We start from the raw sequence: 25,974 nt of genomic DNA on the forward strand, positions 1-25,974 counted from the left end.
AATTCATCATTAAATGCTTACTACAAGGCAGTGTTGCTGATGAAATAGTGCAAGAGCACACCCTCGTGGACAAAATGCTTACAGCACCTGGTATTCCCAGGCGGTCTCCCATCCAAGTACTAACCAGGCCCGACCCTGCTTAGCTTCCGAGATCAGACGAGATCGGGCGTACCCAGGCTGGTATGGCCGTAAGCGAGAAACAATCTCTTGCTACAACATATATAGTCAAAGTGAGTCTGATAAAACAGACATTTAGTCAATTCATCATTAAATGCTTAATACAAGGCAGTGTTGCTGATGAAATAGTGCAAGAGCACACCCTCGTGGACAAAATGCTTACAGCACCTGGTATTCCCAGGCGGTCTCCCATCCAAGTACTAACCAGGCCCGACCCTGCTTAGCTTCCGAGATCAGACGAGATCGGGCGTACCCAGGCTGGTATGGCCGTAAGCGAGAAACAATCTCTTGCTACAACATATATAGTCAAAGTGAGTCTGATAAAACAGACATTTAGTCAATTCATCATTAAATGCTTACTACAAGGCAGTGTTGCTGATGAAATAGTGCAAGAGCACACCCTCGTGGACAAAATGCTTACAGCACCTGGTATTCCCAGGCGGTCTCCCATCCAAGTACTAACCAGGCCCGACCCTGCTTAGCTTCCGAGATCAGACGAGATCGGGCGTACCTTTTTTTTTTTATCTTTTATTATGAAAAAACACATAATATTTACAATATTCAAACAATAATAATAAAAAAGGATGAACAATTCATCCTTTTACAAAATCTAAAAAGAAAAGAAAATAAAACCCAATTAAAAAAAACACAATCATCCACTAAAACCAATTAATAATTAAAAGCAAGTTTTCCATTTTGATCAATTTCGATAAAAGTGCTCCCCCACACAAACAGTTTTTCAAAATTACATCCTCCATATTTATATATTAGTTCAATATCTTTCTCTAAAATACTTTTAAATAAAACCTCCACACTCACAATTTTCCCTTCATAATGTCCTAAATTCCTTCTTTGTCTTACAGTGTATCTAGCATGGCTAAGAACAAAATTCATCAAATTAATATTAAAAACTTTGCTTTTTCCATTTATACCAAATAGAAACAACCTCCTCCACTCAATCCCATTTACAATATCTTCTCCCCAATGTTGTTCTAAAAGCCCCTTTATAAACTCATGAAACCCTTGTAATCTACTACATTCAATAAAAAAGTGCATAAAATTTTCCACCTCCGTACCACAAATATCACATTCTCTTTTAATGTCTCTATTTATTTGATGTAAAACCACGTTCGTAAAAATCCTATTATGTTTCAATTTAAAATCATTATCTTCACATTCTATAGAATTATATTTGACATTGACATTCTTCCATATTGATTTTACATCTATATTTACAAATACCCTAGACCACACTTTTTCTGAAGCAGGAGCTTTTATCTCTCTTAAAATACATTTTTCATAAATCTTTTTAACTTTCAAACCTGATAAAACATGTTTCTCCCCATTACTTTCATAATATAAAACCGGTAAACCCTTAGCTCTCTCAACCACCTCTGTATTTATTAAAAGCACCCATTCTTCAGGAATACACCCTAAAATTCTCTTATACATATTATCTATTGTAGTTTTGCTTATTTCATCTTCCACTTCACAAACATTATCATAAATCGCTTGTACAGTAAGAAACCCTGGAATGACCTCGTATAAAATATCCCCAATCTGTCTCATCCCAGCCCTCATAAAATATTTACAAAACAACATCTTATTATTATATTGTATCTTGGGATTTAAGAAAATTGGCTGATTTAAAATATTGTCTAAAATGGTACACTCATAATAAATATTTGGTAAAAACTCCCCCCAAGCTTCAAACACTTCTCTATAAAACAATGGTATATTACTTAACATTTCTTTTTTCATGCACATCAATAAACCATTGTCCCCCATCCTCCCAACCTCCTGCAAATACTCCTTAAAAAATCTTTTCCATCCATAATCTAGTTCACCATATAAATATTTCCGTACCATTTTAACTCTAATTGCTTTTTTCCTTACATTTAAATCCACCAACTTCAAACCCCCCTCCTCATAACCTGCAATCAATGTTTTAAAAGAAATTTTCGCTCCTTTCCCATCCCATAAAAAATCAACTAAAATCGTATTCATTTCAGATAAAACCCATTCTGGTACATCTAAAACGTTCATGACATGAATAAAAATTGACAACAGCAAGGAATTTACAACAATTACTTTCCCTTTTAATTTCAAAGCCCTCCCCCTCCACATATTTACTACCTTCCTAACTTTGTTTATAACCCCACTCCATGTCAGATCCCTAGCTTCTTGTTCCTTCACCCCTAAAAACACACCTAACACCTTAAAATAATCATTTACCACCTTAAAAGGAAAAGTCCCCTCATTATTCTTCCAATCATACATTATTACTGACTTCTCCATATTCACTTTAGCTCCTGAGGCTTTCTCATATACTTTAAAACACTCCATCACCCTTTTAACACTTCCCTCATCTCTGACTGTAATTGTGGTATCGTCTGCATATTGATGAATTAAACTAAAACCTCCTTGCGGAGTCTCTACACAATTTATAAAATGATCTTTTTAAGGTATGCCGCTAAGGGTTCTACCGATAAAACAAACAATAAAGCTGATAAAGGGCACCCCTGTCTCACTGATCTCTCAAGAATAAAAGAATCTGTTAAAATCCCATTACATTTAACCCTACTTTTAGCCTTTCTATATAATAATTTTATCCATCTTATAATACCATTTCCAAACCCATACTTTTCCAGTACCCTAAACATAAAATCATGTTCCACCCTGTCAAAAGCTTTATTAAAATCTATACTTAAAACAATTCCCCCCCATCTTGTCGCTATTCATTTTATTTATCACATCTCTAAGTGTAGTTATGGTATCTGCTATATCTCTTCCAGGCACACTATAATTTTGTGTAGGTGCTATAATATCATTTAAAACCATCTTCATCCTATTTGCCAGTATCTTAGCTAAAATCTTATAATCTGAGTTTAATAAACTAATTGGCCTATAATTTTCTAGTTTCAGTTTGCTCCCCTTATTTTTATATAAAATCGATATCAGCCCTGTCACCATGGAATCTGAAACAGTATCATTGTCTTCCATATATTGATATACTTCTAATAAAATAGGTGCTAAAATACTTTCATACATTTTATAAAACTCTGCAATTAGTCCATCTACTCCAGGACTTTTATTTATTTGTAAACCCTTAATTGCATCTTTCACTTCATCCATTGTTATCTTCCTATCACACATTTGCTTATCCTCAACACCAATTTGCACATCCACACTACTTAAAATCTCTTTTACACACCCCTCCTCCACCTCCCCTTTCTTAAATAAATCCTTATAAAAATTCTGTACAGTTTCTAATATTTCAACATAATCAATTACCACTTCACCCTTTACATTTTCAATCTCACTAATATATGATTTCATCTGTTTAGTTTTCTCTAAACCAAGAAAAAACGACGTACATTTCTCCCTTTCTAAAACATATTTTGCCCTACTTCTAATAATTGCACCCTTACACTTCTCTATTTCACATTTGCTCAATTTTTCTTTTAAATCTAAAAACTTTTCAATAGTATAATCAGGATCACTATCACATTTCTTCATTTCTTCATTCAATTTTGTTCTTAAATAATTTTCTGCTCTTGTCATCCTACTCCTCTTCTTCCTTGCATATCTAATACTAAAAACTTTTATTTTTTTCTTTAACATTTTCCCACCACTTGCACTTATCATTCCCTTTTTGCTTATCCTCCATTTCATCTTCTATCAAAGATTTAAGTTGTTTCCCGTATTCCTCATCACCTAGATACCCTGCATTCATACACCATATTCCCCCCCCTTTCCTTTCCTTATCTAACCCCACCGAAAATGTTAACCCAGCATGATCACTAAAAGTTGTAAAAATATATTTAATATCCTTCATAAAATTCCTTAACCCTTCATTTACTAAAACCAAATCTATCCGTGTCTGTTTCAATTCCCCTAAAACCACCTGCCTTCTAGAAAATTCTCTCTTATTAGGATTCTCCTCCCTCCATATATCAATTAAATTGTTTTCAACCATCATCTTCCTTAAAACCCCCCTAGATACGTCACTTCTAAAAATAGCTCCCCTTGTCATATCTAGTCTATCCATTTTTACATTAAAATCCCCAACTAAAATACAGTTTCCCTTGCACCATTTCGCTAATTCTAAAAATAAATTCCTTCTCTCTATTTCATTATTCGGCGCATAAATATTTATAATCCTAAAAACCCTACTCATATACTCAAAGTCTAAAATTAAAATCCTCCCATTATTATCATTATATATCTTCTTCACATTTTCTACTACATCCTTCCTTATTAAAATTGCAACCCCACATGAATTCCCCCCTACCATTGTTTACATAAATAAAATCCCTCCATATTTTCTGTACTTCTAAAACACACATATTATCCCAGTGCGTCTCTTGAATACATAAAATATCAGAATTCTTTATGTGTACTATTCTATTAAATTTTCCTATTGTTCTCAACCCATTCGCATTTATCGACATTATTGTGACCATACTAATAAATAATAAAATTATAAAATATAATTTCATTATCCTCTACCTTTTATCCAGTTTCTTTCCTCTTCCACCCTTTCTCTCCCCCCCCTCCGCTGCTTTCCTCTTCCTGTATCCTCCTCTCATTCTTTCAAACTTTTCCCCATCATCCGAGTCCGATATCTCCTCCAAGTCCATTTCATCCAGCCAACTTTTCTTCTTTACACCCTCGTCCGTTGTGCTCCCCGTGTTCATCGCCGATTCTGGAATGTTTGTTGTGCTCCCCGTGTTCTCCGCCGTTTCTGGAATGTTCATCTCCGTCTCATGTGTAGTCGTCGTTGTGCTCCCCGTGTTCATCGCCGTTTCTGGAATGTTCGTTGTGCTCCCCGTGTTCATCTCCGTCTCATATATTGTCGTCGTTGTGCTCCCCGTGTTCATACCCGTCTCTGTTATTGTCATTAAACTTAAAACCCTCTCCATTTCTTCACCCCCCGAGTTACTTGTTTGTGCTGTGCTTTCCCCTAAAACCCGTGAGTCCCCCGAGCTTCCCCCAGTCCACTCCCCCCTCCTCCTGAAAACTCCATCTTCTTATTTCTGAATCCATGCTGCTCCCAATTTCGTTAATCTTCTGGTCTTCCTTCTTCTCCCTTCTTCCTTCCTCTGTCTCTCCACCTTCCACCACATCATCTCCTCCATCTTCTTCTCCTTCTTCCGACAATACAACTGCTTCCTCGAATAGTACTTGACTCCCCTCTTCAGTCATAACTTCTCCACAGTTGCATTCCGCCAATCTCTTTCTGCATCTACCACAAACATTCCTTTCCTTCTCTCCGACACACTCTCTCGCATAATGGCCTTGATTGCCGCACTTGAAACACTTGAATTCAGGGCAATCTTTAACTATGTGCCCAGGTTGTATGCACAATCGACAAACTCTGACCTGCTTGTCATGGATCACCCTGAAGTATTCAGCTCCTTCCAGCGTCTCAATTTTTGTGGAATATGGCAATGATGTGACTTTTTCCGTAAATTTAACTTTACAGAACCTTGTTCCGTCAACCACCTCCGTTCCAGGCCAAACTCTCCTCCTTATCTCCGATACGGCCGTTACTCCCCAGCTTCTCAACTTGTCCAGTATCACTTTATCTTCTATATATACCGGTAGATTCATAAAAGACACCACCAATTCATTAATATTCACATCTCTCGCCAGTATCTTGTTGTCCTTTATCCGTATACCGTCCATTAGCCGTTCTTTACCTTTTCCGTTTCTCATCGTAATTTCATATTTCTTATCTCCTTTCATTCGGCATCCCACCACCTCTCCACACGTCTCCTTAATTGCTCGTAGTAATTCCATCGTCGTCACCTTTTCTTCTCCCACCAACTCAATTGCCACCGTGTATTCTTTTCCATATTTCATTCCTCCTTTTTCGTTTTCCTTCCGTTGCGCATTTTCGTTGTCTTTGTCCGTTCCGTTTGTCGTTGCCATGTTGTCCGTCATTGTGAATCAAAAATGAAAGCGAAAAAACCTCCCCCAGGCAGCAAAACTGCAGGGGGGGAAAACTAAACAAAACTAAAAACTATCCAAATGAAAAAACAATAAATTATATTGCAAAATCCAAAAAAGAAACGAAAATAGCTCTCGAGCAAACACTCTCAAGCAAACACTCACAGCTCAATTACTCGCACCTGTCGTCACTTCTCCAATCAAGGATTAGCGCCCCCAGGCTGGTATGGCCGTAAGCGAGAAACAATCTCTTGCTACAACATATATAGTCAAAGTGAGTCTGATAAAACAGACATTTAGTCAATTCATCATTAAATGCTTACTACAAGGCAGTGTTGCTGATGAAATAGTGCAAGAGCACACCCTCGTGGACAAAATGCTTACAGCACCTGGTATTGCCAGGCGGTCTCCCATCCAAGTACTAACCAGGCCCGACCCTGCTTAGCTTCCGAGATCAGACGAGATCGGGCGTACCTTTTTTTTTTTTTTTAATCTTTTATTATGAAAAAACACATAATATTTACAATATTCAAACAATAATAATAAAAAGGATGAACAATTCATCCTTTTACAAAATCAAAAAAGAAAAGAAAATAAAACCAATTAAAAAACACAATCATCCACTAAAACCAATTAATAATTAAAAGCAAGTTTTCCATTTTGATCAATTTCGATAAAAGTGCTCCCCCACACAAACAGTTTTTCAAAATTACATCCTCCATATTTATATATTAGTTCAATATCTTTCTCTAAAATACTTTTAAATAAAACCTCCACACTCACAATTTTCCCTTCATAATGTCCTAAATTCCTTCTTTGTCTTACAGCGTATCTAGCATGGCTAAGAACAAAATTCATCAAATTAATATTAAAAACTTTGCTTTTTCCATTTATACCAAATAGAAACAACCTCCTCCACTCAACCCCATTTACAATATCTTCTCCCCAATGTTGTTCTAAAAGCCCCTTTATAAACTCATGAAACCCTTGTAATCTACTACATTCAATAAAAAAGTGCATAAAATTTTCCACCTCCGTACCACAAATATCACATTCTCTTTTAATGTCTCTATTTATTTGATGTAAAACCACGTTCGTAAAAATCCTATTATGTTTCAATTTAAAATCATTATCTTCACATTCTATAGAATTATATTTGACATTGACATTCTTCCATATTGATTTTACATCTATATTTACAAATACCCTAGACCACACTTTTTCTGAAGCAGGAGCTTTTATCTCTCTTAAAATACATTTTTCATAAATATTTTTAACTTTCAAACCTGATAAAACATGTTTCTCCCCATTACTTTCATAATATAAAACCGGTAAACCCTTAGCTCTCTCAACCACCTCTGTATTTATTAAAAGCACCCATTCTTCAGGAATACACCCTAAAATTCTCTTATACATTTTTTCTATTGTAGTTTTACTTATTTCATCTTCTACTTCACAAACATTATCATAGATCGCTTGTACAGTAAGAAACCCTGGAATGACCTCGTATAAAATATCCCCAATCTGTCTCATCCCAGCCCTCATAAAATATTTACAAAACAACATCTTATTATTATATTGTATCTTGGGATTTAAGAAAATTGGCTGATTTAAAATATTGTCTAAAATGGTACACTCATAATAAATATTTGGTAAAAACTCCCCCCAAGCTTCAAACACTTCTCTATAAAACAATGGTATATTACTTAACATTTCTTTTTCATGCACATCAATAAACCATTGTCCCCCATCCTCCCAACCTCCTGCAAATACTCCTTAAAAAATCTTTTCCATCCATAATCTAGTTCACCATATAAATATTTCCGTACCATTTTAACTCTAATTGCTTTTTTCCTCACATTTAAATCTACCAACTTCAAACCCCCCTCCTCATAACCTGCAATCAAAGTTTTAAAAGAAATTTTCGCTCCTTTCCCATCCCATAAAAAATCAACTAAAATCGTATTCATTTCAGATAAAACCCATTCTGGTACATCTAAAACGTTCATGACATGAATAAAAATTGACATCAGCAAGGAATTTACAACAATTACTTTCCCTTTTAATTTCAAAGCCCTCCCCCTCCACATATTTACCACCTTCCTAACTTTGTTTATAACCCCACTCCATGTCAGATCCCTAGCTTCTTGTTCCTTCACCCCTAAAAACACACCTAACACCTTAAAATAATCATTTACCACCTTAAAAGGAAAAGTCCCCTCATTATTCTTCCCAACATACATTATTACTGACTTCTCCATATTCACTTTTGCTCCTGAGGCTTTCTCATATACTTTAAAACACTCCATCACCCTTTTAACACTACCCTCATCTCTAACTGTAATTGTTGTATCGTCTGCATATTGATGAATTAAACTAAAACCTCCTTGCGGAGTCTCTACACAATTTATAAAATGATCTTTTTTAAGGTATGCCGCTAAGGGTTCTACCGATAAAACAAACAATAAAGCTGATAAAGGGCACCCCTGTCTCACTGATCTCTCAAGAATAAAAGAATCTGTTAAAACCCCATTACATTTAACCCTACTTTTAGCCTTTCTATATAATAATTTTATCCATCTTATAATTCCATTTCCAAACCCATACTTTTCCAGTACCCTAAACATAAAATCATGTTCCACCCTGTCAAAAGCTTTATTAAAATCTATACTTAAAACAATCCCCCCCATCTTGTCGCTATTCATTTTATTTATCACATCTCTAAGTGTAGTTATGGTATCTGCTATATCTCTTCCAGGCACACTATAATTTTGTGTAGGTGCTATAATATCATTTAAAACCATCTTCATCCTATTTGCCAGTATCTTAGCTAAAATCTTATAATCTGAGTTTAATAAACTAATTGGCCTATAATTTTCTAGTTTCAGTTTGCTCCCCTTATTTTTATATAAAATCGATATCAGCCCTGTCACCATGGAATCTGAAACAGTATCATTGTCTTCCATATATTGATATACTTCTAATAAAATAGGTGCTAAAATACTTTCATACATTTTATAAAACTCTGCAATTAGTCCATCTACTCCAGGACTTTTATTTATTTGTAAACCCTTAATTGCATCTTTCACTTCATCCATTGTTATCTCCCTATCACACATTTGCTTATCCTCAACACCAATTTGCACATCCACACTACTTAAAATCTCTTTTACACACCCCTCATCCACCTCCCCTTTCTTAAATAAATCCTTATAAAAATTCTGTACAGTTTCTAATATTTCAACATAATCATTTACCACTTCACCCTTTACATTTTCAATCTCACTAATATATGATTTCGTCTGTTTAGTTTTCTCTAAACCAAGAAAAAACGACGTACATTTCTCCCCTTCTAAAACATATTTTGCCCTACTTCTTATAATTGCACCCTTACACTTATCTATTTCACATTTGCTCAATTTTTCTTTTAAATCTAAAAACTTTTCAATAGTATAATCAGGATCACTATCACATTTCTTCATTTCTTCATTCAATTTTGTTCTTAAATAATTTTCTGCTCTTGTCATCCTACTCCTCTTCTTCCTTGCATATCTAATACTAAAAACTTTTATTTTTTCTTTAACATTTTCCCACCACTTGCACTTATCATTCCCTTTTTGCTTATCCTCCATTTCATCTTCTATCAAAGATTTAAGTTGTTTCCCGTATTCCTCATCACCTAGATACCCTGCATTCATACACCATATTCCCCCCCCTTTCCTTTCCTTATCTAACCCCACCGAAAATGTTAACCCAGCATGATCACTAAAAGTTGTAAAAATATATTTAATATCGTTCATAAAATTCCTTAACCCTTCATTTACTAAAACCAAATCTATCCGTGTCTGTTTCAATTCCCCTAAAACCACCTGCCTTCTAGAAAATTCTCTCTTATTAGGATTCTCCTCCCTCCATATATCAATTAAATTGTTTTCAACCATCATCTTCCTTAAAACCCCCCTAGATACGTCACTTCTAAAAATAGCTCCCTTTGTCATATCTAGTCTATCCATTTTTACATTAAAATCCCCAACTAAAATACAGTTTCCCTTGCACCATTTCGCTAATTCTAAAAATAAATTCCTTCTCTCTATTTCATTATTCGGCGCATAAATATTTATAATCCTAAAAACCCTACTCATATACTCAAAGTCTAAAATTAAAATCCTCCCATTATTATCATTATATATCTTCTTCACATTTTCTACTACATCCTTCCTTATTAAAATTGCAACCCCACATGAATTCCCCCTACCATTGTTTACATAAATAAAATCCCTCCATATTTTCTGTACTTCTAAAACACACATATTATCCCAGTGCGTCTCTTGAATACATAAAATATCAGAATTCTTTATGTGTACTATTCTATTAAATTTTCCTATTGTTCTCAACCCATTCGCATTTATCGACATTATTGTGACCATACTAATAAATAATAAAATTATAATATATAATTTCATTATCCTCTACCTTTTATCCAGTTTCTTTCCTCTTCCACCCTTTCTCTCCCCCCCTCCGCTGCTTTCCTCTTCCTGTATCCTCCTCTCATTCTTTCAAACTTTTCCCCATCATCCGAGTCCGATATCTCCTCCAAGTCCATTTCATCCAGCCAACTTTTCTTCTTTACACCCTCGTCCGTTGTGCTCCCCGTGTTCATCGCCGATTCTGGAATGTTCGTTGTGCTCCCCGTGTTCTCCGCCGTTTCTGGAATGTTCATCTCCGTCTCATGTGTAGTCGTCGTTGTGCTCCCCGTGTTCATCGCCGTTTCTGAAATGTTCGTTGTGCTCCCCGTGTTCATCTCCGTCTCATATATTGTCGTCGTTGTGCTCCCCGTGTTCATACCCGTCTCTGTTATTGTCATTAAACTTAAAACCCTCTCCATTTCTTCACCCCCCGAGGTACTTGTTTGTGCTGTGCTTTCCCCCAAAACCCGTGAGTCCCCCGAGCTTCCCCCCAGTCCACTTCCCCCTCCTCCTGAAAACTCCATCTTCTTATTTCTGAATCCATGCTGCTCCCAATTTCGTTAATCTTCTGGTCTTCCTTCTTCTCCCTTCTTCCTTCCTCCGTCTCTCCACCTTCCACCACATCATCTCCTCCATCTTCTTCTCCTTCTTCCGACGATACAACTGCTTCCTCGAATAGTACTTGACTCCCCTCTTCAGTCATAACTTCTCCACAGTTGCATTCCGCCAATCTCTTTCTGCATCTACCACAAACATTCCTTTCCTTCTCTCCGACACACTCTCTCGCATAATGGCCTTGATTGCCGCACTTGAAACACTTGAATTCAGGGCAATCTTTAACTATGTGCCCAGGTTGTATGCACAATCGACAAACTCTGACCTGCTTGTCATGGATCACCCTGAAGTATTCAGCTCCTTCCAGCGTCTCAATTTTTGTGGAATATGGCAATGATGTGACTTTTTCCGTAAATTTAACTTTACAGAACCTTGTTCCGTCAACCACCTCCGTTCCAGGCCAAACTCTCCTCCTTATCTCCGATACGGCCGTTACTCCCCAGCTTCTCAACTTGTCCAGTATCACTTTATCTTCTATATATACCGGTAGATTCATAAAAGACACCACCAATTCATTAATATTCACATCTCTCGCCAGTATCTTGTTGTCCTTTATCCGTATACCGTCCATTAGCCGTTCTTTACCTTTTCCGTTTCTCATCGTAATTTCATATTTCTTATCTCCTTTCATTCGGCATCCCACCACCTCTCCACACGTCTCCTTAATTGCTCGTAGTAATTCCATCGTCGTCACCTTTTCTTCTCCCACCAACTCAATTGCCACCGTGTATTCTTTTCCATATTTCATTCCTCCTTTTTCGTTTTCCTTCCGTTGCGCATTTTCGTTGTCTTTGTCCGTTCCGTTTGTCGTTGCCATGTTGTCCGTCATTGTGAATCAAAAATGAAAGCGAAAAAACCTCCCCAGGCAGCAAAACTGCAGGGGGGAAAACTAAACAAAACTAAAAACTATCCAAATGAAAAAACAATAAATTATATTGCAAAATCCAAAAAGAAACGAAAATAGCTCTCGAGCAAACACTCTCAAGCAAACACTCACAGCTCAATTACTCGCACCTGTCGTCACTTCTCCAATCAAGGATTAGAGCCCCCAGGCTGGTATGGCCGTAAGCGAGAAACAATCTCTTGCTACAACATATATAGTCAAAGTGAGTCTGATAAAACAGACATTTAGTCAATTCATCATTAAATGCTTAATACAAGGCAGTGTTGCTGATGAAATAGTGCAAGAGCACACCCTCGTGGACAAAATGCTTACAGCACCTGGTATTCCCAGGCGGTCTCCCATCCAAGTACTAACCAGGCCCGACCCTGCTTAGCTTCCGAGATCAGACGAGATCGGGCGTACCCAGGCTGGTATGGACGTAAGCGAGAAACAATCTCTTGCTACAACATATATAGTCAAAGTGAGTGTGATAAACAGACATTGCATTTTCACCAATTAGATAAGCAGCTTGAACTTTGTGTCACTGAAAAAGTAGAAGAAATTACAAACACTGTTCCCATCACTTTTTAGCACAGGTAGTTGGATAAAATACAAACTTTATTTCCTTTCATCATTTGAACAGGGCAAAGGAGCACAAAGCACACACAAGCTGCATTCAGCAACAATATTCTTGTTTGTCTTATAAATACAAGGCAGATGCTAATTGAAAACACAAGGAAATTTGATCCTATTAAAAAGGCAGGAAGCTGCATTTAGTCAATTCATCATTAAATGCTTACTACAAGGCAGTGTTGCTGATGAAATAGTGCAGGGGCACACCCTCGTGGACAAAATGCTTACAGCACCTGGTATTCCCAGGCGGTCTCCCATCCAAGTACTAACCAGGCCCGACCCTGCTTAGCTTCCGAGATCAGACGAGATCGGGCGTACCCAGGCTGGTATGGCCGTAAGCGAGAAACAATCTCTTGCTACAACATATATAGTCAAAGTGAGTCTGATAAAACAGACATTTAGTCAATTCATCATTAAATGCTTAATACAAGGCAGTGTTGCTGATGAAATAGTGCAAGAGCACACCCTCGTGGACAAAATGCTTACAGCACCTGGTATTCGCAGGCGGTCTCCCATCCAAGTACTAACCAGGCCCGACCCTGCTTAGCTTCCGAGATCAGACGAGATCGGGCGTACCCAGGCTGGTATGGCCGTAAGCGAGAAACAATCTCTTGCTACAACATATATAGTCAAAGTGAGTCTGATAAAACAGACATTTAGTCAATTCATCATTAAATGCTTAATACAAGGCAGTGTTGCTGATGAAATAGTGCAAGAGCACACCCTCGTGGACAAAATGCTTACAGCACCTGGTATTCCCAGGCGGTCTCCCATCCAAGTACTAACCAGGCCCGACCCTGCTTAGCTTCCGAGATCAGACGAGATCGGGCGTACCCAGGCTGGTATGGCCGTAAGCGAGAAACAATCTCTTGCTACAACATATATAGTCAAAGTGAGTGTGATAAACAGACATTGCATTTTCACCAATTAGATAAGCAGCTTGAACTTTGTGTCACTGAAAAAGTAGAAGAAATTACAAACACTGTTCCCATCACTTTTTAGCACAGGTAGTTGGATAAAATACAAACTTTATTTCCTTTCATCATTTGAACAGGGCAAAGGAGCACAAAGCACACACAAGCTGCATTCAGCAACAATATTCTTGTTTGTCTTATAAATACAAGGCAGATGCTAATTGAAAACACAAGGAAATTTGATCCTATTAAAAAGGCAGGAAGCTGCATTTAGTCAATTCATCATTAAATGCTTACTACAAGGCAGTGTTGCTGATGAAATAGTGCAGGGGCACACCCTCGTGGACAAAATGCTTACAGCACCTGGTATTCCCAGGCGGTCTCCCATCCAAGTACTAACCAGGCCCGACCCTGCTTAGCTTCCGAGATCAGACGAGATCGGGCGTACCCAGGCTGGTATGGCCGTAAGCGAGAAACAATCTCTTGCTACAACATATATAGTCAAAGTGAGTCTGATAAAACAGACATTTAGTCAATTCATCATTAAATGCTTAATACAAGGCAGTGTTGCTGATGAAATAGTGCAAGAGCACACCCTCGTGGACAAAATGCTTACAGCACCTGGTATTCCCAGGCGGTCTCCCATCCAAGTACTAACCAGGCCCGACCCTGCTTAGCTTCCGAGATCAGACGAGATCGGGCGTACCCAGGCTGGTATGGCCGTAAGCGAGAAACAATCTCTTGCTACAACATATATAGTCAAAGTGAGTCTGATAAAACAGACATTTAGTCAATTCATCATTAAATGCTTAATACAAGGCAGTGTTGCTGATGAAATAGTGCAAGAGCACACCCTCGTGGACAAAATGCTTACAGCACCTGGTATTCCCAGGCGGTCTCCCATCCAAGTACTAACCAGGCCCGACCCTGCTTAGCTTCCGAGATCAGACGAGATCGGGCGTACCCAGGCTGGTATGGCCGTAAGCGAGAAACAATCTCTTGCTACAACATATATAGTCAAAGTGAGTGTGATAAACAGACATTGCATTTTCACCAATTAGATAAGCAGCTTGAACTTTGTGTCACTGAAAAAGTAGAAGAAATTACAAACACTGTTCCCATCACTTTTTAGCACAGGTAGTTGGATAAAATACAAACTTTATTTCCTTTCATCATTTGAACAGGGCAAAGGAGCACAAAGCACACACAAGCTGCATTCAGCAACAATATTCTTGTTTGTCTTATAAATACAAGGCAGATGCTAATTGAAAACACAAGGAAATTTGATCCTATTAAAAAGGCAGGAAGCTGCATTTAGTCAATTCATCATTAAATGCTTACTACAAGGCAGTGTTGCTGATGAAATAGTGCAGGGGCACACCCTCGTGGACAAAATGCTTACAGCACCTGGTATTCCCAGGCGGTCTCCCATCCAAGTACTAACCAGGCCCGACCCTGCTTAGCTTCCGAGATCAGACGAGATCGGGCGTACCCAGGCTGGTATGGCCGTAAGCGAGAAACAATCTCTTGCTACAACATATATAGTCAAAGTGAGTCTGATAAAACAGACATTTAGTCAATTCATCATTAAATGCTTAATACAAGGCAGTGTTGCTGATGAAATAGTGCAAGAGCACACCCTCGTGGACAAAATGCTTACAGCACCTGGTATTCCCAGGCGGTCTCCCATCCAAGTACTAACCAGGCCCGACCCTGCTTAGCTTCCGAGATCAGACGAGATCGGGCGTACCCAGGCTGGTATGGCCGTAAGCGAGAAACAATCTCTTGCTACAACATATATAGTCAAAGTGAGTCTGATAAAACAGACATTTAGTCAATTCATCATTAAATGCTTAATACAAGGCAGTGTTGCTGATGAAATAGTGCAAGAGCACACCCTCGTGGACAAAATGCTTACAGCACCTGGTATTCCCAGGCGGTCTCCCATCCAAGTACTAACCAGGCCCGACCCTGCTTAGCTTCCGAGATCAGACGAGATCGGGCGTACCCAGGCTGGTATGGCCGTAAGCGAGAAACAATCTCTTGCTACAACATATATAGTCAAAGTGAGTGTGATAAACAGACATTGCATTTTCACCAATTAGATAAGCAGCTTGAACTTTGTGTCACTGAAAAAGTAGAAGAAATTACAAACACTGTTCCCATCACTTTTTAGCACAGGTAGTTGGATAAAATACAAACTTTATTTCCTTTCATCATTTGAACAGGGCAAAGGAGCACAAAGCACACACAAGCTGCATTCAGCAACAATATTCTTGTTTGTCTTATAAATACAAGGCAGATGCTAATTGAAAACACAAGGAAATTTGATCCTATTAAAAAGGCAGGAAGCTGCATTTAGTCAATTCATCATTAAATGCTTACTACAAGGCAGTGTTGCTGATGAAATAGTGCAGGGGCACACCCTCGTGGACAAAATGCTTACAGCACCTGGTATTCCCAGGCGGTCTCCCATCCAAGTACTAACCAGGCCCGACCCTGCTTAGCTTCCGAGATCAGACGAGATCGGGCGTACCCAGGCTGGTATGGCCGTAAGCGAGAAACAATCTCTTGCTACAACATATATAGTCAAAGTGAGTCTGATAAAACAGACATTTAGTCAATTCATCATTAAATGCTTAATACAAGGCAGTGTTGCTGATGAAATAGTGCAAGAGCACACCCTCGTGGACAAAATGCTTACAGCACCTGGTATTCCCAGGCGGTCTCCCATCCAAGTACTAACCAGGCCCGACCCTGCTTAGCTTCCGAGATCAGACGAGATCGGGCGTACCCAGGCTGGTATGGCCGTAAGCGAGAAACAATCTCTTGCTACAACATATATAGTCAAAGTGAGTCTGATAAAACAGACATTTAGTCAATTCATCATTAAATGCTTAATACAAGGCAGTGTTGCTGATGAAATAGTGCAAGAGCACACCCTCGTGGACAAAATGCTTACAGCACCTGGTATTCCCAGGCGGTCTCCCATCCAAGTACTAACCAGGCCCGACCCTGCTTAGCTTCCGAGATCAGACGAGATCGGGCGTACCCAGGCTGGTATGGCCGTAAGCGAGAAACAATCTCTTGCTACATCATATATAGTCAAAGTGAGTGTGATAAACAGACATTGCATTTTCACCAATTAGATAAGCAGCTTGAACTTTGTGTCACTGAAAAAGTAGAAGAAATTACAAACACTGTTCCCATCACTTTTTAGCACAGGTAGTTGGATAAAATACAAACTTTATTTCCTTTCATCATTTGAACAGGGCAAAGGAGCACAAAGCACACACAAGCTGCATTCAGCAACAATATTCTTGTTTGTCTTATAAATACAAGGCAGATGCTAATTGAAAACACAAGGAAATTTGATCCTATTAAAAAGGCAGGAAGCTGCATTTAGTCAATTCATCATTAAATGCTTAATACAAGGCAGTGTTGCTGATGAAATAGTGCAAGAGCACACCCTCGTGGACAAAATGCTTACAGCACCTGGTATTCCCAGGCGGTCTCCCATCCAAGTACTAACCAGGCCCGACCCTGCTTAGCTTCCGAGATCAGACGAGATCGGGCGTACCTTTTTTTTTTTATCTTTTATTATGAAAAAACACATAATATTTACAATATTCAAACAATAATAATAAAAAAGGATGAACAATTCATCCTTTTACAAAATCAAAAAAAGAAAAGAAAATAAAACCAATTAATAATTAAAAGCAAGTTTTCCATTTTGATCAATTTCGATAAAAGTGCTCCCCCACACAAACAGTTTTTCAAAATTATATCCTCCATATTTATATATTAGTTCAATATCTTTCTCTAAAATACTTTTAAATAAAACCTCCACACTCACAATTTTCCCTTCATAATGTCCTAAATTCCTTCTTTGTCTTACAGCGTATCTAGCATGGCTAAGAACAAAATTCATCAAATTAATATTAAAAACTTTGCTTTTTCCATTTATACCAAATAGAAACAACCTCCTCCACTCAACCCCATTTACAATATCTTCTCCCCAATGTTGTTCTAAAAGCCCCTTTATAAACTCATGAAACCCTTGTAATCTACTACATTCAATAAAAAAGTGCATAAAATTTTCCACCTCCGTACCACAAATATCACATTCTCTTTTAATGTCTCTATTTATTTGATGTAAAACCACGTTCGTAAAAATCCTATTATGTTTCAATTTAAAATCATTATCTTCACATTCTATAGAATTATATTTGACATTGACATTCTTCCATATTGATTTTACATCTATATTTACAAATACCCTAGACCACACTTTTTCTGAAGCAGGAGCTTTTATCTCTCTTAAAATACATTTTTCATAAATCTTTTTAACTTTCAAACCTGATAAAACATGTTTCTCCCCATTACTTTCATAATATAAAACCGGTAAACCCTTAGCTCTCTCAACCACCTCTGTATTTATTAAAAGCACCCATTCTTCAGGAATACACCCTAAAATTCTCTTATACATATTTTCTATTGTAGTTTTACTTATTTCATCTTCTACTTCACAAACATTATCATAAATCGCTTGTACAGTAAGAAACCCTGGAATGACCTCGTATAAAATATCCCCAATCTGTCTCATCCCAGCCCTCATAAAATATTTACAAAACAACATCTTATTATTATATTGTATCTTGGGATTTAAGAAAATTGGCTGATTTAAAATATTGTCTAAAATGGTACACTCATAATAAATATTTGGTAAAAACTCCCCCCAAGCTTCAAACACTTCTCTATAAAACAATGGTATATTACTTAACATTTCTTTTTCATGCACATCAATAAACCATTGTCCCCCATCCTCCCAACCTCCTGCAAATACTCCTTAAAAAATCTTTTCCATCCATAATCTAGTTCACCATATAAATATTTCCGTACCATTTTAACTCTAATTGCTTTTTTCCTTACATTTAAATCCACCAACTTCAAACCCCCCTCCTCATATCCTGCAATCAATGTTTTAAAAGAAATTTTCGCTCCTTTCCCATCCCATAAAAAATCAACTAAAATCGTATTCATTTCAGATAAAACCCATTCTGGTACATCTAAAACGTTCATGACATGAATAAAAATTGACATCAGCAAGGAATTTACAACAATTACTTTCCCTTTTAATTTCAAAGCCCTCCCCCTCCACATATTTACTACCTTCCTAACTTTATTTATAACCCCACTCCATGTCAGATCCCTAGCTTCTTGTTCCTTCACCCCTAAAAACACACCTAACACCTTAAAATAATCATTTACCACCTTAAAAGGAAAAGTCCCCTCATTATTCTTCCCAACATACATTATTACTGACTTCTCCATATTCACTTTAGCTCCTGAGGCTTTCTCATATACTTTAAAACACTCCATCACCCTTTTAACACTTCCCTCATCTCTGACTGTAATTGTGGTATCGTCTGCATATTGATGAATTAAACTAAAACCTCCTTGCGGAGTCTCTACACAATTTATAAAATGATCTTTTTAAGGTATGCCGCTAAGGGTTCTACCGATAAAACAAACAATAAAGCTGATAAAGGGCACCCCTGTCTCACTGACCTCTCAAGAATAAAAGAATCTGTTAAAACCCCATTACATTTAACCCTACTTTTAGCCTTTCTATATAATAATTTTATCCATCTTATTATACCATTTCCAAACCCATACTTTTCCAGTACCCTAAACATAAAATCATGTTCCACCCTGTCAAAAGCTTTATTAAAATCTATACTTAAAACAATTCCCCCCCATCTTGTCACTATTCATTTTATTTATCACATCTCTAAGTGTAGTTATGGTATCTGCTATATCTCTTCCAGGCACACTATAATTTTGTGTAGGTGCTATAATATCATTTAAAACCATCTTCATCCTATTTGCCAGTATCTTAGCTAAAATCTTATAATCTGAGTTTAATAAACTAATTGGCCTATAATTTTCTAGTTTCAGTTTGCTCCCCTTATTTTTATATAAAATCGATATCAGCCCTGTCACCATGGAATCTGAAACAGTATCATTGTCTTCCATATATTGATATACTTCTAATAAAATAGGTGCTAAAATACTTTCATACATTTTATAAAACTCTGCAATTAGTCCATCTACTCCAGGACTTTTATTTATTTGTAAACCCTTAATTGCATCTTTCACTTCATCCATTGTTATCTTCCTATCACACATTTGCTTATCTTCAACACCAATTTGCACATCCACACTACTTAAAATCTCTTTTACACACCCCTCATCCACCTCCCCTTTCTTAAATAAATCCTTATAAAAATTCTGTACAGTTTCTAATATTTCAACATAATCATTTACCACTTCACCCTTTACATTTTCAATCTCACTAATATATGATTTCGTCTGTTTAGTTTTTTCTAAACCAAGAAAAAACGAGGTACATTTCTCCCCTTCTAAAACATATTTTGCCCTACTTCTTATAATTGCACCCTTACACTTCTCTATTTCACATTTGCTCAATTTTGCTTTTAAATCTAAAAACTTTTCAATAGTATAATCAGGATCACTATCACATTTCTTCATTTCTTCATTCAATTTTGTTCTTAAATAATTTTCTGCTCTTGTCATCCTACTCCTCTGCTTCCTTGCATATCTAATACTAAAAACTTTTATTTTTTCTTTAACATTTTCCCACCACTTGCACTTATCATTCCCTTTTTGCTTATCCTCCATTTCATCTTCTATCAAAGATTTAAGTTGTTTCCCGTATTCCTCATCACCTAGATACCCTGCATTCATACACCATATTCCCCCCCCTTTCCTTTCCTTATCTAACCCCACCGAAAATGTTAACCCAGCATGATCACTAAAAGTTGTAAAAATATATTTAATATCCTTCATAAAATTCCTTAACCCTTCATTTACTAAAACCAAATCTATCCGTGTCTGTTTCAATTCCCCTAAAACCACCTGCCTTCTAGAAAATTCTCTCTTATTCGGATTCTCCTCCCTCCATATATCAATTAAATTGTTTTCAACCATCATCTTCCTTAAAACCCCCCTAGATACGTCACTTCTAAAAATAGCTCCCCTTGTCATATCTAGTCTATCCATTTTTACATTAAAATCCCCAACTAAAATACAGTTTCCCTTGCACCATTTCGCTAATTCTAAAAATAAATTCCTTCTCTCTATTTCATTATTCGGCGCATAAATATTTATAATCCTAAAAACCCTACTCATATATTCAAAATCTAAAATTAAAATCCTCCCATTATTATCATTATATATCTTCTTCACATTTTCTACTACATCCTTCCTTATTAAAATTGCAACCCCACATGAATTCCCCCTACCATTGTTTACATAAATAAAATCCCTCCATATTTTCTGAATTTCTAAAACACACATATTATCCCAGTGCGTCTCTTGAATACATAAAATATCAGAATTCTTTATGTGTACTATTCTATTAAATTTTCCTATTGTTCTCAACCCATTCGCATTTATCGACATTATTGTGACCATACTAATAAATAATAAAATTATAAAATATAATTTCATTATCCTCTACCTTTTATCCAGTTTCTTTCCTCTTCCACCCTTTCTCTCCCCCCCCTCCGCTGCTTTCCTCTTCCTGTATCCTCCTCTCATTCTTTCAAATTTTTCCCCATCATCCGAGTCCGATATCTCCTCCAAGTCCATTTCATCCAGCCAACTTTTCTTCTTTACACCCTCATCCGTTGTGCTCCCCGTGTTCATCGCCGATTCTGGAATGCTCGTTGTGCTCCCCGTGTTCATCGCCGATTCTGGAATGTTCGTTGTGCTCCCCGTGTTCTCCGCCGTTTCTGGAATGTTCATCTCCGTCTCACGTGTAGTAGTCGTTGTGCTCCCCGTGTTCATACCCGTCTCTGTTATTGTCATTAAACTTAAGACCCTCTCCATTTCTTCACCCCCCGAGGTACTTGTTTGTGCTGTGCTTTCCCCCTAAAACCTGTGAGTCCCCCGTGCTTCCCCCCAGTCCACTTCCCCTCTCCTCCTGAAAACTCCACCTTCTTATTTCCGAATCCATACTGCTCCCAATTTCGTTAATCTTCTGGTCTTCCTTCTTCTCCCTTCTTCCTTCCTCCGTCTCTCCACCTTCCACCACGTCATCTCCTCCATCTTCTTCTCCTTCTTGCGATGATACAACTGCTTCCTCGAATAGTACTTGACTCCCCTCTTCAGTCATAACTTCTCCACAGTTGCATTCCGCCAATCTCTTTCTGCATCTTCCACAAACATTCCTTTCCTTCTCTCCGACACACTCTCTCGCATAATGGCCTTGATTGCCGCACTTGAAACACTTGAATTCAGGGCAATCTTTAACTATGTGCCCAGGTTGTATGCACAATCGACAAACTCTGACCTGCTTGTCATGGATCACCCTGAAGTATTCAGCTCCTTCCAGCGTCTCAATTTTTGTGGAATATGGCAATGATTTGACTTTTTCCGTAAATTTAACTTTACAGAACCGTGTTCCGTCAACCACCTCCGTTCCAGGCCAAACTCTCCTCCTTATCTCCGAGACGGCCGTTACTCCCCAGCTACTCAGCTTGTCCAGTATCACTTTGTCTTCGATGTATACCGGGTAGATTCATAAAAGACACCACCAATTCATTAACATTCACATCTCTCGCCATAATCCTGTTGTCCTTTATCCTTAAACCGTCCATTAGCCGTTCTTTACCTTTTCCGTTTTTCATCGTAATTTCATACTTCTTATCTCCTTTCATTCGGCATCCCACCACCTCTCCACACGTCTCCTTAATTGCTCGCAGTAATTCCATCGTCGTCACCTTTTCTTCTCCCACCAACTCAATTGCCACCGTGTATTCTTTGCCATATTTCATTCCTTCTATTTTCGTTTTCCTTCCGTTGCGCATTTTCGTTGTCTTTGTCCGTTCCGTTTGTCGTTGCCATGTTGTCCGTCATTGTGAATCAAAAATGAAAGCGAAAAAACCTCCCCCAGGCAGCAAAACTGCAGGGGGGAAAACTAAACAAAACTAAAAACTATCCAAATGAAAAAACAATAAATTATATTGCAAAATCCAAAAAAGAAACGAAAATAGCTCTCGAGCAAACACTCTCAAGCAAACACTCACAGCTCAATTACTCGCACCTGTCGTCACTTCTCCAATCAAGGATTAGCGCCCCCAGGCTGGTATGGCCGTAAGCGAGAAACAATCTCTTGCTACAACATATATAGTCAAAGTGAGTCTGATAAAACAGACATTTAGTCAATTCATCATTAAATGCTTAATACAAGGCAGTGTTGCTGATGAAATAGTGCAAGAGCACACCCTCGTGGACAAAATGCTTACAGCACCTGGTATTCCCAGGCGGTCTCCCATCCAAGTACTAACCAGGCCCGACCCTGCTTAGCTTCCGAGATCAGACGAGATCGGGCGTACCCAGGCTGGTATGGCCGTAAGCGAGAAACAATCTCTTGCTACAACATATATAGTCAAAGTGAGTCTGATAAAACAGACATTTAGTCAATTCATCATTAAATGCTTAATACAAGGCAGTGTTGCTGATGAAATAGTGCAAGAGCACACCCTCGTGGACAAAATGCTTACAGCACCTGGTATTCCCAGGCGGTCTCCCATCCAAGTACTAACCAGGCCCGACCCTGCTTAGCTTCCGAGATCAGACGAGATCGGGCGTACCCAGGCTGGTATGGCCGTAAGCGAGAAACAATCTCTTGCTACAACATATATAGTCAAAGTGAGTGTGATAAACAGACATTGCATTTTCACCAATTAGATAAGCAGCTTGAACTTTGTGTCACTGAAAAAGTAGAAGAAATTACAAACACTGTTCCCATCACTTTTTAGCACAGGTAGTTGGATAAAATACAAACTTTATTTCCTTTCATCATTTGAACAGGGCAAAGGAGCACAAAGCACACACAAGCTGCATTCAGCAACAATATTCTTGTTTGTCTTATAAATACAAGGCAGATGCTAATTGAAAACACAAGGAAATTTGATCCTATTAAAAAGGCAGGAAGCTGCATTTAGTCAATTCATCATTAAATGCTTACTACAAGGCAGTGTTGCTGATGAAATAGTGCAGGGGCACACCCTCGTGGACAAAATGCTTACAGCACCTGGTATTCCCAGGCGGTCTCCCATCCAAGTACTAACCAGGCCCGACCCTGCTTAGCTTCCGAGATCAGACGAGATCGGGCGTACCCAGGCTGGTATGGCCGTAAGCGAGAAACAATCTCTTGCTACAACATATATAGTCAAAGTGAGTCTGATAAAACAGACATTTAGTCAATTCATCATTAAATGCTTAATACAAGGCAGTGTTGCTGATGAAATAGTGCAAGAGCACACCCTCGTGGACAAAATGCTTACAGCACCTGGTATTCCCAGGCGGTCTCCCATCCAAGTACTAACCAGGCCCGACCCTGCTTAGCTTCCGAGATCAGACGAGATCGGGCGTACCCAGGCTGGTATGGCCGTAAGCGAGAAACAATCTCTTGCTACAACATATATAGTCAAAGTGAGTGTGATAAACAGACATTGCATTTTCACCAATTAGATAAGCAGCTTGAACTTTGTGTCACTGAAAAAGTAGAAGAAATTACAAACACTGTTCCCATCACTTTTTAGCACAGGTAGTTGGATAAAATACAAACTTTATTTCCTTTCATCATTTGAACAGGGCAAAGGAGCACAAAGCACACACAAGCTGCATTCAGCAACAATATTCTTGTTTGTCTTATAAATACAAGGCAGATGCTAATTGAAAACACAAGGAAATTTGATCCTATTAAAAAGGCAGGAAGCTGCATTTAGTCAATTCATCATTAAATGCTTACTACAAGGCAGTGTTGCTGATGAAATAGTGCAGGGGCACACCCTCGTGGACAAAATGCTTACAGCACCTGGTATTCCCAGGCGGTCTCCCATCCAAGTACTAACCAGGCCCGACCCTGCTTAGCTTCCGAGATCAGACGAGATCGGGCGTACCCAGGCTGGTATGGCCGTGGCGAGAAACAATCTCTTGCTACAACATATATAGTCAAAGTGAGTCTGATAAAACAGACATTTAGTCAATTCATCATTAAATGCTTAATACAAGGCAGTGTTGCTGATGAAATAGTGCAAGAGCACACCCTCGTGGACAAAATGCTTACAGCACCTGGTATTCCCAGGCGGTCTCCCATCCAAGTACTAACCAGGCCCGACCCTGCTTAGCTTCCGAGATCAGACGAGATCGGGCGTACCCAGGCTGGTATGGCCGTGGCGAGAAACAATCTCTTGCTACAACATATATAGTCAAAGTGAGTCTGATAAAACAGACATTTAGTCAATTCATCATTAAATGCTTAATACAAGGCAGTGTTGCTGATGAAATAGTGCAAGAGCACACCCTCGTGGACAAAATGCTTACAGCACCTGGTATTCCCAGGCGGTCTCCCATCCAAGTACTAACCAGGCCCGACCCTGCTTAGCTTCCGAGATCAGACGAGATCGGGCGTACCCAGGCTGGTATGGCCGTAAGCGAGAAACAATCTCTTGCTACAACATATATAGTCAAAGTGAGTGTGATAAACAGACATTGCATTTTCACCAATTAGATAAGCAGCTTGAACTTTGTGTCACTGAAAAAGTAGAAGAAATTACAAACACTGTTCCCATCACTTTTTAGCACAGGTAGTTGGATAAAATACAAACTTTATTTCCTTTCATCATTTGAACAGGGCAAAGGAGCACAAAGCACACACAAGCTGCATTCAGCAACAATATTCTTGTTTGTCTTATAAATACAAGGCAGATGCTAATTGAAAACACAAGGAAATTTGATCCTATTAAAAAGGCAGGAAGCTGCATTTAGTCAATTCATCATTAAATGCTTACTACAAGGCAGTGTTGCTGATGAAATAGTGCAGGGGCACACCCTCGTGGACAAAATGCTTACAGCACCTGGTATTCCCAGGCGGTCTCCCATCCAAGTACTAACCAGGCCCGACCCTGCTTAGCTTCCGAGATCAGACGAGATCGGGCGTACCCAGGCTGGTATGGCCGTAGGCGAGAAACAATCTCTTGCTACAACATATATAGTCAAAGTGAGTCTGATAAAACAGACATTTAGTCAATTCATCATTAAATGCTTAATACAAGGCAGTGTTGCTGATGAAATAGTGCAAGAGCACACCCTCGTGGACAAAATGCTTACAGCACCTGGTATTCCCAGGCGGTCTCCCATCCAAGTACTAACCAGGCCCGACCCTGCTTAGCTTCCGAGATCAGACGAGATCGGGCGTACCCAGGCTGGTATGGCCGTAGGCGAGAAACAATCT

At 38.5% G+C, this 25,974-nt stretch overlaps 22 non-coding genes and 2 pseudogenes across 22 annotated transcripts; all 24 read right to left on the reverse strand.

Moving 5' to 3' along the window:
* Nucleotides 1–75: 75 nt before the first annotated feature.
* LOC123734766 (5S ribosomal RNA) lies at nucleotides 76–194 on the reverse strand. The gene has a single exon (XR_006764951.1). It is a non-coding gene; the product is annotated as a 5S ribosomal RNA (ribosomal RNA).
* A 139-nt stretch (nucleotides 195–333) lies between these two features.
* On the reverse strand, nucleotides 334–452 carry LOC123734777 (5S ribosomal RNA). Its single transcript, XR_006764962.1, has one exon. It is a non-coding gene; the product is annotated as a 5S ribosomal RNA (ribosomal RNA).
* Nucleotides 453–12,422: 11,970 nt separating this feature from the next.
* On the reverse strand, nucleotides 12,423–12,541 carry LOC123734285 (5S ribosomal RNA). Its single transcript, XR_006764584.1, has one exon. It is a non-coding gene; the product is annotated as a 5S ribosomal RNA (ribosomal RNA).
* Nucleotides 12,542–12,950: 409 nt separating this feature from the next.
* LOC123734788 (5S ribosomal RNA) lies at nucleotides 12,951–13,069 on the reverse strand. Its single transcript, XR_006764973.1, has one exon. It is a non-coding gene; the product is annotated as a 5S ribosomal RNA (ribosomal RNA).
* Nucleotides 13,070–13,208: 139 nt separating this feature from the next.
* On the reverse strand, nucleotides 13,209–13,327 carry LOC123734946 (5S ribosomal RNA). Its single transcript, XR_006765131.1, has one exon. It is a non-coding gene; the product is annotated as a 5S ribosomal RNA (ribosomal RNA).
* A 139-nt stretch (nucleotides 13,328–13,466) lies between these two features.
* LOC123734799 (5S ribosomal RNA) lies at nucleotides 13,467–13,585 on the reverse strand. Its single transcript, XR_006764984.1, has one exon. It is a non-coding gene; the product is annotated as a 5S ribosomal RNA (ribosomal RNA).
* A 409-nt stretch (nucleotides 13,586–13,994) lies between these two features.
* Nucleotides 13,995–14,113, reverse strand: LOC123734810 (5S ribosomal RNA). Its single transcript, XR_006764995.1, has one exon. It is a non-coding gene; the product is annotated as a 5S ribosomal RNA (ribosomal RNA).
* A 139-nt stretch (nucleotides 14,114–14,252) lies between these two features.
* Nucleotides 14,253–14,371, reverse strand: LOC123734821 (5S ribosomal RNA). Its single transcript, XR_006765006.1, has one exon. It is a non-coding gene; the product is annotated as a 5S ribosomal RNA (ribosomal RNA).
* Nucleotides 14,372–14,510: 139 nt separating this feature from the next.
* LOC123734832 (5S ribosomal RNA) lies at nucleotides 14,511–14,629 on the reverse strand. Its single transcript, XR_006765017.1, has one exon. It is a non-coding gene; the product is annotated as a 5S ribosomal RNA (ribosomal RNA).
* Nucleotides 14,630–15,038: 409 nt separating this feature from the next.
* On the reverse strand, nucleotides 15,039–15,157 carry LOC123734843 (5S ribosomal RNA). Its single transcript, XR_006765028.1, has one exon. It is a non-coding gene; the product is annotated as a 5S ribosomal RNA (ribosomal RNA).
* Nucleotides 15,158–15,296: 139 nt separating this feature from the next.
* On the reverse strand, nucleotides 15,297–15,415 carry LOC123734854 (5S ribosomal RNA). The gene has a single exon (XR_006765039.1). It is a non-coding gene; the product is annotated as a 5S ribosomal RNA (ribosomal RNA).
* Nucleotides 15,416–15,554: 139 nt separating this feature from the next.
* Nucleotides 15,555–15,673, reverse strand: LOC123734865 (5S ribosomal RNA). The gene has a single exon (XR_006765050.1). It is a non-coding gene; the product is annotated as a 5S ribosomal RNA (ribosomal RNA).
* Nucleotides 15,674–16,082: 409 nt separating this feature from the next.
* Nucleotides 16,083–16,201, reverse strand: LOC123734877 (5S ribosomal RNA). Its single transcript, XR_006765062.1, has one exon. It is a non-coding gene; the product is annotated as a 5S ribosomal RNA (ribosomal RNA).
* A 139-nt stretch (nucleotides 16,202–16,340) lies between these two features.
* LOC123734888 (5S ribosomal RNA) lies at nucleotides 16,341–16,459 on the reverse strand. Its single transcript, XR_006765073.1, has one exon. It is a non-coding gene; the product is annotated as a 5S ribosomal RNA (ribosomal RNA).
* Nucleotides 16,460–16,598: 139 nt separating this feature from the next.
* LOC123734899 (5S ribosomal RNA) lies at nucleotides 16,599–16,717 on the reverse strand. The gene has a single exon (XR_006765084.1). It is a non-coding gene; the product is annotated as a 5S ribosomal RNA (ribosomal RNA).
* A 6,254-nt stretch (nucleotides 16,718–22,971) lies between these two features.
* Nucleotides 22,972–23,090, reverse strand: LOC123734910 (5S ribosomal RNA). Its single transcript, XR_006765095.1, has one exon. It is a non-coding gene; the product is annotated as a 5S ribosomal RNA (ribosomal RNA).
* Nucleotides 23,091–23,229: 139 nt separating this feature from the next.
* Nucleotides 23,230–23,348, reverse strand: LOC123734921 (5S ribosomal RNA). The gene has a single exon (XR_006765106.1). It is a non-coding gene; the product is annotated as a 5S ribosomal RNA (ribosomal RNA).
* Nucleotides 23,349–23,757: 409 nt separating this feature from the next.
* On the reverse strand, nucleotides 23,758–23,876 carry LOC123734932 (5S ribosomal RNA). Its single transcript, XR_006765117.1, has one exon. It is a non-coding gene; the product is annotated as a 5S ribosomal RNA (ribosomal RNA).
* Nucleotides 23,877–24,015: 139 nt separating this feature from the next.
* Nucleotides 24,016–24,134, reverse strand: LOC123734943 (5S ribosomal RNA). Its single transcript, XR_006765128.1, has one exon. It is a non-coding gene; the product is annotated as a 5S ribosomal RNA (ribosomal RNA).
* Nucleotides 24,135–24,543: 409 nt separating this feature from the next.
* LOC123734482 (uncharacterized) lies at nucleotides 24,544–24,661 on the reverse strand (annotated as a pseudogene).
* A 139-nt stretch (nucleotides 24,662–24,800) lies between these two features.
* LOC123734483 (uncharacterized) lies at nucleotides 24,801–24,918 on the reverse strand (annotated as a pseudogene).
* Nucleotides 24,919–25,057: 139 nt separating this feature from the next.
* On the reverse strand, nucleotides 25,058–25,176 carry LOC123734954 (5S ribosomal RNA). The gene has a single exon (XR_006765139.1). It is a non-coding gene; the product is annotated as a 5S ribosomal RNA (ribosomal RNA).
* Nucleotides 25,177–25,585: 409 nt separating this feature from the next.
* Nucleotides 25,586–25,704, reverse strand: LOC123734196 (5S ribosomal RNA). The gene has a single exon (XR_006764495.1). It is a non-coding gene; the product is annotated as a 5S ribosomal RNA (ribosomal RNA).
* Nucleotides 25,705–25,843: 139 nt separating this feature from the next.
* On the reverse strand, nucleotides 25,844–25,962 carry LOC123734197 (5S ribosomal RNA). The gene has a single exon (XR_006764496.1). It is a non-coding gene; the product is annotated as a 5S ribosomal RNA (ribosomal RNA).
* Between the last annotated feature and the right edge of the window lie 12 nt (nucleotides 25,963–25,974).

This window comes from Salmo salar, unplaced genomic scaffold (genome assembly GCF_905237065.1).
Source record: "Salmo salar unplaced genomic scaffold, Ssal_v3.1, whole genome shotgun sequence".
Classification (NCBI taxonomy): domain Eukaryota; kingdom Metazoa; phylum Chordata; class Actinopteri; order Salmoniformes; family Salmonidae; genus Salmo; species Salmo salar.